This window comes from Salvelinus namaycush, chromosome 12 (assembly GCF_016432855.1).
Source record: "Salvelinus namaycush isolate Seneca chromosome 12, SaNama_1.0, whole genome shotgun sequence".
Taxonomy (NCBI): domain Eukaryota; kingdom Metazoa; phylum Chordata; class Actinopteri; order Salmoniformes; family Salmonidae; genus Salvelinus; species Salvelinus namaycush.
The window spans coordinates 44414936-44428149 of NC_052318.1; the positions used below are offsets into that span (position 1 = coordinate 44414936).

At 40.3% G+C, this 13214-nt stretch overlaps 1 protein-coding gene across 1 annotated transcript in view; it reads left to right on the forward strand.

Moving 5' to 3' along the window:
- The first annotated feature begins 1546 nt into the window (after nt 1-1546).
- LOC120057303 (zinc finger and BTB domain-containing protein 20-like) overlaps nt 1547-13214 on the forward strand; it is a 32983-nt gene continuing 21315 nt past the window's right edge. The window contains exons 1-2 of the mRNA XM_039005873.1: nt 1547-1762; nt 4400-4507. The gene's annotated coding sequence lies outside the window, so the exon portion shown is untranslated. The remainder of the gene's footprint in view (nt 1763-4399; nt 4508-13214) is intronic.

A 13214-nucleotide genomic window follows, 5' to 3' on the forward strand; every position in this document is an offset into this window, starting at 1 on the left:
AGCCCAACCCGATGCTTCACACGTATACATCTCGTGAAATTTCTGGCTCATTGTTCTATCTGTGGCTACCCCTTCTCACGCCGCGGGTGTCCTCCCCTTAACCCGCAATAAAATTACATAAAATAATATCCGCCAGATGGCGCTCATAATCAACAAAAAGCAGATGTCTCAAAATCCGGAAATCTACAATTCGGGATGAAAGTTTACCATGAGAAATGGCGATTGTTTGAGTACGTTGTAGTTATGAGATGTGTCTTGCTGGACTAAACAACATAGGAAATACGCGTATTTAATGTTAATGAACAACGTTTGCTCAATGGTTATCGTCATGTTGTCTTTCTTAGTCTAATTTCATAGTAGGCTGAAGCACGCGTATTATTTATTATTTAGGCTATGAGTCACACCTAATTATCCTACAACAGAGCATTATGCATGAAACAGAACCTCCTGATAAGCATCATTCCAAGTGAGAACGTGATAGCCTACTTCGGGTTCTGCAGATATGTTCGACATCTCATGGTGTTGCCGGCAACGAATAGCCCATGATGTTTAGAATATACAATAAACATTAACTTCAGCTTTAATTAAGGCTGATTATTCAAGTCTAGACATCAGACAAGCGCGCTCGCACACACTCACACACACACCTGTCACTGTCTAGACGGGGAGGGGGCATGAAGGCCGGAGGGGGGTGTGGGGACTTGCACGATCCACTATTGCTTTATTTCATGCCAGTCAGAACATATCTGTGAATGCATTGGAGAACAAAACAATTTAATATTGCATTACTCAATCTGATTGGCCAGCTAAACCGTCAGCATTTTTTTTTTTTTTTAATCTTGGCTTGAGGTCAGCTAGGGACGTTAAAAAATAAATAAATGAGAAAATAGAAATGCGTAGAAAGTCAAAGACACGGCAGCCAATCTAGCTTGTTGGTACTAAAAATGATAGGCAGCTACGTCATCCAATATGAAGCTGCAAACCAATCGGTAGCAGTTACTGACAACGACTTTGTCCAATGCAAAGTACAGACACATGATAGACATAATTCTTCAATTGACTGCCCTTTTGATCAATGGAATATTGAAACTAGAGTTATTCTCTTTACATTTTAAACCAAGCGTCATGATTCCAATATAGGCCTATATAATTATATATATATTTTTTTTTAATTAAAAGCGTGTAAGACGAAATTAACCCTCGGTGACCTGAATTAAAATTATTTCCTTAAATAACATTCTGCGAAGACGTACATTCTTGCATGGATGAACATTTCAAGACACAGAGAGTGGAATTTCATTAAAACTACGGCCTTCGGTTGTTCATATTGGATCAAACAACCCTGTCTGGGTAAGAGGAACATTTACTATTTCGGAGCCACAATGCCATGGAGACAGTTTCACCGGCCCACTGCACTCCGTAGAGAGGGTGTACGGCTCAATGATTGGGGCTAAACCACGCTGACCGATTTATGTTCCAACCTACATCGCTCAAGAGAGGCTCTGTTCCAATCGTAAGTGAAAAGGCGTGCCTGTCCAAAATATTCAACGTATAGTTAAAAAATGGGAGGGCACACTTGAACTCGTTTAAGTCCTTTATGAAGGTAGGCTGCAGCGTGTGTTTATTGATGAGATGAAAGAAGATGGAAGTGAGAAATGAAATAAAGTAAGGGAAAATATTAAACAATTCGAAGCCTTGCCGGGGAAAAACCGGGGAAGCTGTGAATCGCTGTCGCCATTGGAGAACAAGCTTAGGACAGCAGGTAAGAAATAGGAAAAGTGAGGGAAAGGTCTGGTGTTAAAACTGTCTCTGTTAGGCTATTTATAAGAATATATTACAGTTATTCCCTATATATGATATATACTAAACTTAATAGTAAGTGAAGCTTAAAACATACAGACAATTGTACGCTTAGTTCCATTGCCTCCATTTCTGGATTTCCCAACCAGATTAACGCAGAATCAGTAAACTTTTTTTCCTTACAGCATTCCAGAGCCTAATTGAATTAGAACGTAAATGCAGAATGATATATGATATTGTGGGGTCTATTGATTACAGATAGTATGGATTTACAATAGTCAGTTTACGTTACACCCGACAAAAAAGACGCTCTGCTCACTTTCATGACGTCCTAGGTTGCCCATCTGTCATTATTCTCAACATCAATGCTTATTTCCTTAGTTTTACTCCTTCCTATTCTGGACAGAGAAATTAATTGTGTTGACTGTTCTACTTCGGACTGTCACGTTATTATGAATGGGGCTCCATGTATAACACAAATTAGACAACATAAGGATAATTTACATGAAACATCTGGAGTTTAGTGCATGCGGTGTGGTGCGTAAAGCGGAATAAACAGATATATAAGGGTCAATAATTTGGGAATGAGAAGGAGCAGGCATACAATTTAAAACCACTATGTTGTATCTCCGTCTGTTGGCGTTTTTCTCGGACTAGTCCAAATGTGTCCAACCCCCTACCAAGTCAACACTTGTTGGACCGAACAATGGGCGAAATATAAGTAAAATTGCAATAAAGCCATCAAATATTTTAGTTTGGCACATGCTGTACCTAAATTTAAATTAGGATGCAAGGTGTCAGACGTTTGTCAAATTAAATTATACATTAACATCTGCCTGACACAGAAAGGTAGCCTACATATTCAGTCAATATCCCAGGCGAAAAGTATGAAAGACACTGCGGATTTAGTTTCACCGATAGAATAAAAACTGTCCATCTGCTCTGGATTTTGGTGCCATGTTTTACAAAATGAATGCCCTCTTTTATTGTCACGATCTTTGTTGCGCAATTCCATCTATATTAACGTACATGACCGTATAGGAAATTAGAAGAGAGACCGTTTAAAAAAATATTGTAATATAGAAATATGATATCATTAGGCATAGGCCTATAGTCCTATGGGAGACAATCCGGTTCGTTTGATAAATGACGGCACAGGGGTGCTTGAAGCAGTGAATTGGCTCATCAAGATGTTGGTTTCTCCAACTTCAAACAGTTTCATTAGTTTTAACAATTTTATTGACGGTTGATTTGACAGTTGATCAAAGTGGGGCAAAACGTCCTATCCATCTCTCAAAGTTGTTGAGACTATTGCCGCTGCACCGCATGTTGGATGTCAGCACCAGACTTGGTCAACAAGGTTAGGAGTAGCCACAGCCTATATAGTCTATTAGAATGAAACATTGTTACAAATGTTGCAGGTTGAATAGATTTATGGGTGAATAACAAACTTTATTGAATCAGTCAGAGATGGTTCACAATGTCCTTTTCGGATAATGACATTTTTAAATATAACTGTTTCGGTGTGGCTTGTTTCCCATTCACCCCCTTATAACAGTCTTCTAATGGTCATAGACTACTGTTGAGGCTTATCTGCCCTATATAGAATAGGCTTACTATATATAGCTGGCATATACCGGTAACTCCACAACAGAAACTTTGCTTGGCACTCTGACTTGTAATGGATAACCAGCCACACGTTTTTAAACACATGTGCGTGCACTGGCTGCTGCTGACATGAGTGTGTGGAGTTGTGTGTCTTATATTCTAAATGATCATGTGAATCATAGGCTGTAGACATAATGAAGAATAGTGTTGAACTGTAGGACAGCAAACACGCATTGAAGAATCCATACTTGCCTGTTGACAAGTAGCCTACGTTTACTGATCAGTACACATCTTGAGCTAAGATAAAACTCATAACTGAAATGTACATTATAAAGTTTACAGCCTACAAGTATGTTCCCTCCAATTTTTGATATCCATTTCCCTTTTGGTGATGAGATTGAGATATGCAGTTTTATGTTAAGTATACTGGTTTGATACGGAGAGTTTTTATTTAACACATCCACCATTGTAGTGATTGAGGCTGTATGCAGAGTGGGCCTATGCTATGATGGATGAAATTATAATTATTGTAATGAGTGCAGTATCACACATGAAGTATTGCAATTCAAGCCTGTTGGTTGGACATTTAGGCCTACTCTTTAGAGAGATTTTGGCATCCAACAGCCTTTACTGCTCTTCGGTTTCAGTTCAATTCAATTTTCTTACAGAGTTCATTAATTCAACCACACCACATAGTAAACAGGCCCAGTTGTCCATAATTGTCACATTTTCATTGTAATCCCAATAACAGTGTAACTACATGCACATCGTTACATAGAACTTACAACTCTTACAACACATTTTCAGGTTGTGAAGAAAAACCTCACTGGTTATTCAGGCTACAATTCAGAGGTGCTAGCAGAGTTGAAGGAGTTTGTTTGTTAACTATGTCTTACAATAACTCTTCATATGAGCAATCACAAAACAAATATTTTAAATGCAAAATGTCAAGTTTCGATTCATGATAATTGATTCAGTCCTTTGTCCATAGCGATACGTCTGGATTGGCTCACGAAGACACTGCCAGGACATCAAATGTGATCTGTGATGTCATTGCAAGGTGGGGAGGTTTTTGGAGGTGTCCAGTTTAAATTGAAAGGTAAGCCATGTGCCTATTTATGCTCACAGAACAAAAGTTTGATGAAAATGTAATGGTATACCCTTCGGCTCTCAAGGGATTGCTTTGTGTGGCTAATTCCATAATCATGCAATGGGTACCACATCTTGATTAGATATACATTTTTTAAAGAATTGTAACTATTACAAAGCCAGAGGAAGAAGTTGTATTTGCCGTTTTAATATTGCTTCCTGTCCTCTTTTGCTCAAGCACATAGTAGAATGGTTTCAGCCTCTCAGTTTTTGTAGTTCCAGCTTCCAACCAACTTAGGCCTGCTGTTCAATCAAAGCTGCCCCCTGTGCAAATACTGTAGTATGTTCTACAGTGTTAGCAAGCCCAGCTGTCAGCTCTCTGGCAAATGGTCACTAAAATATTGACATATTGAGACATTTGTAAATGCATCCTCTCCACAGAATGCTGGGGCCTCCCTTTCTCTTCAACACAGCAAGCTTTTAAACTGAAGACATAGAAAACTGTAAATTAGCTAAGCAACAGCTGTGTTGTTCTCATTTGCTGAATAAATCAGTAAGTGGCAAACTAATGCTCCCCGGCACATTATGTAATGATATTTTAGCATTAGGCTATACTCAGAAACATATATTGGTGTGGTATCTAGGGCACAGATTACAATATTGTGCATTTTTTGAAAGCCCATTATAGGCTTTTCAGGAGCACGCTGTAAGATGTCCTGCTGCTAATAGCTCCTTTTAGCCCTGAAACATATCCTGAAAATGTGATGAAGAGTTCACATTACCATGTCATGTCTTCTAGTCTACTTTATACTTATTTCCGTTTTAAAGCCTTTTCGTATATGAACGGGGGGGGGGGGGGGGCAAGCATAAGATATTCAGTAGTAATTGTCTGAGCATATATGTAACATGTTTTAAGCTTAATAGTGCTATTGTGCCCAAATTGTGTGACAGATTTCTCTTCCAGCTTTGAAATGGATACTTCGGGATTTTGTCAATGAGGCTCTTTATCTACTTCCCCGGAGTCAGATGAACTCATTGATACAATTTGTATGGCTCTGTGTCCAGTATTAAGGAAGTTAGAGCTAGCAGATACCCATAGACGTCCAGTCATTGTGCTAACGCTAGTTAGCATTGGTTCGCTAAACAATTCTAGCTTCCTTCATACTGGACACAGAGACATAAAAATGGTATCCACAAGTTCATCATTGACAAAATCTCACAGTGTCCATTTAAGGCCGAGCCTACATGCAGAAATGTGGCCACACTGCTACGTATGAGTTTGTGGATTGTTTATATGAGTTGTAATTATTTGGAAATTCATAGTTTAGTATTTGCTGTTTAACATACTTCAACCTTACTTTGCGTATTGTAGCGACCTAGGCATTAGAAACCATTCATCGACTACTGCCAAGGACATATGCCTAGTAGGCCAAGGAAGTATTGAGGCCATGGAAAGAAAGTTGAGGAGGGGTAGAGTGCAGTGCGCCTTCCATTGCTAAGTGTACTATAATCACTGCTAAGATGCGGGTTCTCTTTTAATTATTCGTTTTGACATCTCATTCGTGGGATTCACCAGAATTTCCTAAGTAAATCAAAGAACCAATCATACATGTCTGTCGGAGACAGACAGGTCGAGTGGCGAATGAAGGAGCCCCTCCCCTGATATTAAAGAGCCACTCGCCTGACCTCTGATCATTCTCACCAATCTTCCTCACAGAAGACTTCTACTTAGTTTTCTTCAGCACAACTTGATCTGTTTTCCTGCTTAACTGTTCACCGGTGTGGAGTCAAGGTTGCACCAACAAGCACAGGGTTATCAGATCTCATATTTTGTCCTGGGTGACTTTCCTGGAAGGATACTTTCTACTTTGGGTAAGAATTAGCTTCACAGCTTTTCTTCCTTCATCTCCTGTTCTAGCTAGTGTCACACGGCTATAGCTGCAAGGCATAGCTAACCTGGCTATCGCACCACAAGGCTAGCTATCCTACCGACTAGGTTTTATACCTGCAATGGTAGAATTACTAGTTCGCTCTCTTGTTTAGTTTAACCCACTACCGGCTGTGACTAGATTGACCGTCCTGCTTATCAGTCGAGAGCCATGCTTTTGTTCGTCGCAAGATGAACATAGCGCTAGCTTCCTTTGGCTAACTTTGTGCTAATTAGCTAGGCTACTAGCCCACTTGGTGAACACTAGCTATGTTCACATTGTTTTATAATTAGCTTCTCCGACCAGCACTGTGTTAACTAGCTAGGCTACTAGCCCACACCTGTATTTGGGGAGTTTCTCCCATTATTTTCTGCTGATCCTCACAAGCTCTGTCAGGTTGGATGGGAAGCATCGCTGCACAGCTATTTTAAGGTCTCTCCAGAGATGTTGGATCGGGTTCAAGTCCGGCTCTGGCTGGGCCACTCAAGGACAGTCTGAGACATGTCACGAACGCCACTCCTGCGTTGTCTTGGCTGTGTGCTTAGGGTCGTTGTCCTGTTGGAAGGTGAACCTTCGTCCCAGTCTAAGGTCCTGAGCACTCTGGAGCAGGTTTTCATCAAGGATCTCTCTGTACTTTGTACTTTTCTGTACCATCGGGTTCTTGTTCACCTCCTTGACCAAGGCTCTTTTCCCCCGATTGCTCAGTTTGGCCAGGCGGCCAGCTATAGGAAGAGGCTTGGTGGTTCCAAACTTATTCCACTTATTCCATTTTGGTACCCTTCCCCAGGTCTGTGCCTTGACACAATCCTGTCTCGGTGCTCTACGGACAATTCCTTTGACCTCATTGCTTGGTTTCTGCTCTGACATGTACTGTCAACTGTGGGACCTTACAGTATATAGATAGGTTTGTGCCTTTCCAAATCATGTCCAATCAATTGAATTTACCACAGGTGGACTCCAATCAAGTTGTATAAACATCTCAAGGATGATCAATGGAAACAGGATGCACCTGAGCTCAATTTCGAGTCTTATAGCAAAGGGTCTGAATACTTATGTAGATTTTTTTCAACTTATTTTATTTTACCTTTATTTAACTAGGCAAGTCAGTTAAGAACAAATTCTTATTTTCAATGAAGGCCTACCAGAAGGCAAAAGGCCTCCTGTGGGGACAGAACAGTGGGTTAACTGCCTTGTTCAGGGGCAGCACAACAGATTTTTACCTTGTCAGCTCGGGGATTCAATCTTGCAATCTTTCGGTTACTAGTCCAACGCTCTAACCACTAGGCTACCTTCAGGGATTTTTTTTATTTTTATACATTTGCAAAAATGTCTAAAAACCTGTTTTCACTTTGTCATTATGGTGGAATTGTGTGTACATTAATGCGTTTAAAAAAGAAATCATTATTTTAAAGAAGACTGTAACGTAACAAAATGCACCGTATTCCCGGTTCTTTGATATTATCTCACCTAGGGTTGCACATTTTAGGGAATATTCAGAGGTGGAAACTTTCCGTGGGAATTAACGGGAATACATGGGAATTAATGGAAATATATGCAAATTAATACAATTTAAATGTAGATGTTTTTTGCATTGGATATGTTTACCATATCATATGGAGACAGAAATATAAACCTTTTACCTTATCATAAGTAGACATAATTGCAAATGGTTAAATCCTTCCAATAGAAATAAAAAAAACAATTTAGTTACGAATTGAACTTTAATTAAATTAGTTGACTCTTCCCGTGGGATGATTTCACTGAACAACAGAAGAAAGGGAATATTAAATGATCCCCAATGATCCATCGCATTTCCCAAAAACATTTTCAACATACATCTGTAAAATGATAGTCAAGAAACTAAAGCTTTGGCTGTCTCCCTCTCAGGCTTCCATGTCTTCTCCCTGGACCTCCTCAATATCCACCTCTTGAACATCAGACTCTGAGGCCTCATCTCACTGTCACTTTTCAACCTTGTTGAGGATAGCTCGTTGTCAGGCTCAAAAAGCCTCAAATTTGCCCGGATGGCCACCATCTACAAGCAGACTCTGAACATCAGACAGGATGGCATTGTCTCCCTCAATCCGTGCAATGGATACTGCTATAGGTTTCAGGAGTTTCAGGCTGCTTACCACTCTCTCCCAAAATATATGTTCCAGGAGGATCCTCTTGATGGGGCTGTCCATATCGGCAGACTGTGAAATGGCCATTTCTTGGGAGAGACTCCTTCCCCTCCAGGAGACTGTCACACATGATGACAACACCACCCCAATGGGTGTTGTTGGCAGCGTAAATGTGGTGCTCTTATTCTTCTCACTTTGCTTGGTGAGGTAGATTGCTGCTATAACTTGATGACTCTTCACATACCTAACCATTTCCTTGGCTCTCTTGTAGAGTGTATCCATTGTTTTCAGTGCCATGATGTCCTTGAGGAGCAGATTCAATGCATGAGCAGCACAACCAATGGGCGTGATGTGAGGGTAGGACTCCTCAACTTTAGACCAAGCAGCCTTCATGTTCACAGGATTGTCTGTCACCAGTGCAAATACCTTCTGTGGTCCAAGGTCATTGATGACTGCCTTCAGCTCATCTGCAATGTAGAGACCGGTGTGTCTGTTGTCCCTTGTGTCTGTGCTTGTAGAATACTAGTTGAAAGGTGGAGATTTAGTTAATTATTCTTGCCCACGAACATTCAACCACCCATCAGAGATGATTGCAATACAGTCTGCTTTCTCTATGATTTGCTTGACCTTCACTTGAACTCGGTTGAACTCTGCATCCAGCAAATGAGTAGATAAAGCATGTCTGGTTGGAGGGATGTATGCTGGGTGAAGAACATTCAGAAATCTCTTCCAATACACATTGCTTGTGAGCATCAGAGGTGAACCAGTTGCATACACAGCTCGAGCAAGACATTCCTCAGCATTTCTCTGACTACGTTCCTCCATTGAATCAACAAAAACGTATGATTCCAGGAGGACCATGAGCTGTTGCTATTGATAAGGTGTCTGATTCATAATTTTCCTCTCGAATAGAAGTAGAGGGACTTTTATCAGAGGTTGTGAGCGCTGAGGGAACTTTATGCACTTGGCCAGATAATTCTGCATCTTTGTTGCATTCGTCACATTTGGCATAGTATTTGCAAATGTACACAGCTTTTCCATCTACATTAGCTGCAGTGAAATGTCTCCACACATTTTCCTGTAAAGAGTAAGAAACCTACAAGTACAATTCCATGTATATACAGATAAATAGTTAAGCAGTTAGATTAAACAACTCCTTTGTAAGATAAATGTTTTAAAATGAAACATGTATGGAAACAGGTGAATTAACACTCCTCAGTTAGCAGGCTAAAAACCCACATGGTAGCCAAAACTAACTAGCAGAAATTTCTAACAAGTTAGAAATTATTTTAACACACTTTGCTGTAGGCTACTATTTACTAGTTAACAAAAAATCATGTATGTCATATAAAATATATTCACCCCACCCAGTATTGTAATCAAAACTTACCAGAAAGCATGCAGTCCTTGGCTCAGACAGTGAGCTGTACATGTGATGGAAGAATGCACTGTGCATGCAGAGGGTTGCAATTCCATTGAATTGGGGAAAGTTTAACCAAAATATGCCACAAGACCTAGAATTGCCTTATGTGTATCCCCAAAAAAGATTCACTGTAATAAGCTAACTTTTTTGACGAATTTAAGAAAAACTCCCGGGCTTAACCTCCCATGAAAAAAATTCTGGAAAGTTTCCGACCCTTTGCAACCCTAATCTTACCACATTCCCATACTCGCAAGAATGTGAGGAAGTTTGGCATGCTTGAGAATGATCAGAGGGCAGGCTCTTTAGTATGAGGGGAGGGTCTCACTCATTCGCCACTCTCTCACAGACAAACAGTGCATTCGGAAAGTATTCAGACCCCTTGACTTTTCCACATTTTGTTACATTACAGCCTTATTCTAAAATGGATACACTTTTTCTCCCCCTCATCAATCTGCACACAATACCCCATAATTACAAAGTGAAACCAGGCTTTTATAAATGTTTGCAAATTTATAAAAATAAAAATAAAATACAGAAATACCTTATTTACATAAGTATTCAGACTCTTTGCTATGACACTCAAAATTGATCTCAGCTGCATCCTGTTTCCATTGATCATCCTTGAGATGTTTCTGCAAGTTGACTGGAGTCCACCTGTGGTACATTCAATTGATTGGACATGATTTGGAAAGGTACACACTTGTCTATATAAGGTCCCACAGTTGACAGTGAATGTTAGAGCAAAAACCAAGCCATGAGGTAGAGGGAATTTTCCGTAGAGCTCCGAGACAGGATTCTGTCGAGGCACAGATCTGGGGAAGGGTACCAAAAGAGTTCTGCAGCGTTGAAGGTCCCCAAGAACACAGTGGTCTCTATCATTCTTAAATGGAAGCAGTTTGGAACCACTAAGACTCTTCCTAGAGCTGGCCGCCCGTCCAAACTGAGCAATCGGTAGAGAAGGGCTTTGGTCAGGGAGGTGACCAAGAACCATATGGTCACTCTGACAGAGCTTAAGAGTTCCTCTGTGGAGATGGTTGTCCTTCTGGAAGGTTCTCCCATCTCTGCAGCACTCCACCAATCAGGCCTTTATGGTAGAGTGGCCAGACGGAAACCACTTCTCAGCGGCAGGGACTGGGAGACTAGTCAGGATCGAGGGAAAGATGAACGGAGCAAAGTACAGAGAGATCCTTGATGAAAACCTGCTCCAGCGCGCTCAGGACCTCAGGCTGGGGGAGAATGTTAACCTTCCAACATGACAACGACCGCAAGCACACAGCCAAGACAACTCACTAGTGCCTTCGGGACAAGTCTCTGAATATCCTTGAGTGGCCCAGCCAGAGCCCGGACTTGAACCCAATCGAACATCTCTGGAGAGACCTGAAAATAGCTGTGCATCGACGCTCCCCATCCAACCTGACAGAGCTTGGGAGGATCAGCAGAGAAGAATGGGAGAAACTCCACAAATACAGTTGTGCCAAGCTCGTAGCGTCATACCCAAGAAGACTTGAGGCTGTTATCGCTGCCTAAGGTGCTTCAACAAAGTACTGATTAAAGGGTACAAATACTTACTAAATGTGATATTTCTGTTTATAATTGTTTATACATTTGTAAAAATGTATAAAAACCAGTTTTTCCTTTGTCATTATGGGGTATTGTGTGTAGATTGACGAGGGGGAAAAACAATTTCATCCATTTTAGAATAAGGCTGTAACATAACAAAATGTGCAAAAAGTCAAGGGGTCTGAATATTTCCCCTAATGCACTGTATTCCATTGGTTCTTCAAGCTACGTAGGAGAATCTCACGAATGAGATGTCGAAAACAAATAATTAAGAGAACCCACTTAACAGGGATTGTACTACAGAGAACTGGGGGTATGCAAGTAACCTTAAGTTACCCAATTATCAGATGAAGAAGAGTTGTTAACACATTTTATTACCAAAAAAATGTGCAGGGTCAAACCACAATGATATTGATCACTAGGCTATATTGTTTATTTGATAAACTATCAAACTTCACAATAGTGATAAGCTTGAAAACTACCAAACTCTGGCAGCTGACTCGCAAGTTGGAGAGCACGCTATCTGAGCAGATCACTGGATAGTGTTAACATTCTTGCCCAGTGACAGTCACTTCTGACTTGTGAAATATGCATATAACTCAAATAATGCTTGAGATGGCAAACCCAACTGGTTCACCAGGGCTATGTTTTAGCACAAAGGTACACAGTGTATGCTTATATGCCTACCTCTAATAGTCATGAACTGTGTGAATAGATTGCCACTCCCTTTCCAATGTTTAGATTGCAGTTATAAAAAAAAAGAACCAAAAGTCCAACAGGAGACTTTGTTGAAAGGATTTTCTATATGGTGTCAAGCAGTAGGCCTATATTATCTCTCTTGCCTCGGCTTATGTCTTTGACAGTACAATGCAAGTCAGTTTTCTGTGCCAGATCTAACATGACTACTTCTTACAATGTATAGTGAATCAGCTTGATCGTCAGATAATAAGGCTGAATTACAATCAAACCCACACCGCAGCCAAGGGGCACACTGGAAAAGAATATTGTGACCATGTTTATGTATTGGGATTTATTAGACAATGTTTGAGTTAAATAAAGGGAAACAAAGCCATTATTATTCAAACCATGCATTTTCTCAGCACAGTCAAAAGAAAATACCTTCGTGGGGGTATGATGGAGTAGAACATGTAGCGTTAACACATATTTAGTGAACTTTATGGTAGATTGCCATTGATCTAAGGACTTTGTAACCTACAATAGTTTATTGTTTTAGAATCTCTATTAGCCTTTACGGTAGTGTCTTTATGTTCTTGCTGTGCTGTTCTTGAATTCCTTAAAAAATGATTTGATTTAGGCAAAAGACAGGGTCATGTAATGCCTTTTTTCTCCGTCTTAATCTTTAAACACATCCACGAGGGCTCGGGCATTTCACTGATGTGAGAAATGTATCTTGGATTCTAATAGGGAAGTTGTATGTTTGCCAAGGTGCATGTGTGTCCTCAGCTAACCCCGCCAGCCATATGGTTTTCTACAAGTCATGGTGAGATCACTGTGTATTCAAAAGGGAAAGTTTCTGAAGATGGTTTTAGAAAATAAATAAAATGGTTTCTTCAGGGAAATTTGTGGATTATTCCATAGTAAGTTTAGACCTATATTCTGCTTGTTTACACCTAGACCTCCTGAAAATCCTTTTAGACCCCATGCTAGTGAACAACACTTGTA